Source organism: Moschus berezovskii, chromosome X, assembly GCF_049115385.1.
Source record: "Moschus berezovskii isolate FMDL1 chromosome X, NW_MosBer_1.0, whole genome shotgun sequence".
Classification (NCBI taxonomy): Eukaryota; Metazoa; Chordata; class Mammalia; order Artiodactyla; family Moschidae; genus Moschus; species Moschus berezovskii.
In genome coordinates, this window is record NC_142488.1 from 84,160,390 (window position 1) to 84,163,831 (window position 3,442).

The 3,442-nt window shown below is 39.2% G+C and overlaps 1 pseudogene; it reads right to left on the bottom strand.

Annotated features, from left to right (window-relative positions):
* Positions 1-1,162: 1,162 nt before the first annotated feature.
* Positions 1,163-3,015, bottom strand: LOC129564382 (importin subunit alpha-4 pseudogene; annotated as a pseudogene).
* Positions 3,016-3,442: the final 427 nt, after the last annotated feature.

A 3,442-nucleotide genomic window follows, 5' to 3' on the forward strand; every position in this document is an offset into this window, starting at 1 on the left:
AATATGGATAAAAGAATGAAAATTAATGAAGAGAGCCTAAGAGACCTCTGGGACAACATGATCCTCACCAACATTCACATTATAGGGATCCCAGAAGGAAAAGAAAGAGAGCAAGGATCTGAGAAAATATCTTAAGAGATAATAGCTGAAAACTTCCCTAACATGGGAAAGGAACTAGTTAAACAAATCTAAGAATTGCAGAGAGTCCCAAGCAGGATAAACCCAAGGAGAAACACATTGAGACACACAGTAATCAAACTGATGAAGAAAATTAAAGACAAAGGTAGAATATTAAAAGTAACAAGAGAAAAACAACAAATAATATACAAGGGAACTCCCATAAGGTTACCAGCTGATTTCTTATCAGCTGAAGCTCTGTAAGCCATAAAGGAATGGTATTATATATTTAAAGTGATGAAAGGAAGAACCTATACAAGAATATCCTACCCAGCAGCCTCTCTCTCAGATTTGATGAAGAAATCAAAAGCTTTCCAGACAAGCAAAAGTTAAGAGAATTCAGCACTACCAAACCTGTTTTACAACAAATGCTAAAGGGACTTCTCTAAGCAGGAGACACAAGAGAAGAAAAAGACCTGAATAAAACAAACCCAAAACAAGAAAATGATAATAGGATTGTACATATTGATAATTACCTTAAATGTAAATGGATGAAATGCACCAACTAAAAGACTTAGACTGCCCAGGTGTAGATGTATGCACTTCCACTTATCACATCACTCTACTTAACCCCCAAACTGTATGTAATTATTTTACATTGTTAGGTTAATCATGTTTCCATTATGGCTTGGCTTGGGATTGTAATTTTTTATTTTTTGTCTGACTGTTGGCTGTGAAAACTGATAAACATCTTTTATTTTTTTAAACTTATGTTTAATCAATAACCAAGTTTCTTTTTTTTTTTTAAGTTACTTTTTGTTTGTGTCAGTTCCACCAATGAAAATCTTTTGGCTTTTACTTTTAAAATCTATTCTTCCACATAAAGAGTATGAAAATATATTTGTGGAGGACAATGATGGAGGCTCAGATCAGACTGCATCTCTTTAAAGCTTTCAATGCGTGTATGTGTCATACCAAAGTGTCTTGATCCACAGCACACCATTTTCCAAACGAGTATCAAATGGGCAGCTAACATGCCACCACTACGGAATATTCTAAACTGGAGACTGCAAATGTCAGCGTGTGGCACCAGGGAACGGGGGAAAATAGGGTAGTCGAGATTGTTAAGGAGAATTCTAAAACAGTTTAGGAAATCATGCATATGCATTTACAGTCCATGTGGATAGTGACTTTTGGCAACTGCAAAGTGACTGAGACATGGCTTGCTTTAGAAGCATCAAAACAAAGAGGCATGTATGTTTTGGAGTCTTTGGTAGTTGCTGTTGCTCTTGTCATTTTGGGAGCCATCTGGGGGTGCTCCGTATTCAATGTGGGATAGATGCTGCACTCAACTGAATTTAAAAATTGAATTCTTTTGTTTGAAGGTTGGCCGTTGGGTCAAAGTTGTAAGTACCTCCTTGTGTTGCTTTGGGAATGAGGCTAGGATCTTCATCAATATCATCACCAGAGAAATACTGATCAATGATTTCAAATGATAATTTATATATGTCTTTATTTTCATGTTGCTGTAAAACTTCAATTTTCTCCAAACCTCCACATTCTTCTATAATTTCAGCTATTGTGCTTGCTTCATCACCAGCCATTATCAGAATGTTTTTCAGACCATCTAGAACCACCTGAACAACTTGAGAATCTTTTACTGACAATAAATTACTGAATGGTGGTATTACATTCTGCTGTACAAGGTATTCAACTTGATCTTTTCAGCCACTTATCGTCAAGTTGCTAGTAGCCCAAGCAGCTTCTTTTTGTGTTCCAAAGTCCCCCTTGGCAAGCTGATGAATAATCATAGGAATTACAGCATCTATTACAGCTTGAACTTGTTGCTGGTTGCCTGTGGTAATGTTGGAAAGGAACCACACTGCTTCCTTGTTTATCTTCTCTTTGGGGTGTGATAAGAGGTTGGGGAAGTGTGACAGGACGTCGCAGTTGAGAACAACCTGGGTCTGCTCATCTGTGCCCATCACAATGTTGCCAACTGCTCTGAGTGCTGCTGTTTGAACTTTCACTTCCTGGTGGCTCAGAAGGGGCACAAGGAAAGGCACAATCCCTGAATCAATAGCCATCTGTATCTGCTCATTACTTCCATCTGTCAGGTATGACAGTGCCCAAACAGTGTCCACAAGAATATTTATATCTGTATGGTATATGAGGACACATAATGCTGGCAAAATCTCCTGAACTGTCTCAATAGGCGGTGGGGGGTCCTTATTCCTGCAGAGATTGACAATGACCCATGTGACGTTCTGAAGGAAGGTGATGGGAATGGAGAGATTGATGAAGGACAGAAGAGGTTTGACAACTCCCAGTGATATGACATAATCTCTACATTGAGGACCATCACCTATAATGTTTCCCAAAGCCCATACTGCTTGTTCACAAACATTCTGATGTGGTGAATGGAGAAGTTTTAGAAAAAGAGGTAAGGCATTAGACTGTACAACAGCTTGAGTCTGTGCAGAGGTTCCTGATGCTATATTAGTTAATGCCCATGCAGCTTCAAAATGTAATGAAGGATTATCATCCCTTTCTAGACATTTCACTAGAATTGGTAAAATCCCAGATTTTATTAGGTTATCAGTTGGTGGATTTCTGTCACTGGATAAAAGCTTTCTTGCAGCCTGGACAGCACTCAACTGGACCACTGGGTATAGCTTCTAGTGTTACATTTTGTGCTTTAAAATCAGCATCAACATCTGAATCTTCTAAACTTTCCTCTTGGGGAACATTTCTTTTTTTCAGTAAGTGTTCATCTCTTTTGTTCTTTCGCAATTCAACTGTCACTTCATTTCTGTGTCTTCGCATTGTCTCCACATCTCGGCCATTATTCTTGAAGCTCTTGATGCGGTGGTTCTCCAAGCTGGGGTTCTAGGCCATGGCTGTGAGCGGCTCCGGCGGTGGCTACTCCTGTGGCGGCGGCGGCGGCAACTCTAAACAAATTTTACTATTGTGAAAAAAAAAAAAAAGCCATAGGCAAACCAAATGAATAGGGGTTTTGCCCACACCACCAAGCCATTCTTCAGCATTGTCTGGATGTACTACAATTAAACTCAATTCTGACACAAAGGGTCCAGTCCTACAAGAATGTCTTCCTACTTTCTGCCCTTCATATATGAAACGGAAGTCTAGGTTATCGCCTGAGCTTCTATCCAATTGGCTGTACATAAGGGGTGAAAACACAGGATATTTCCCTCAGGTTTGACTGATTTGCTAGAGCAGTTCACATAACTCAGAAACATTTAACTTACTAGATCACCAGTTTATTACAAAAAGATGAAACTCAGGAACAGCCAGATGGTAGAGA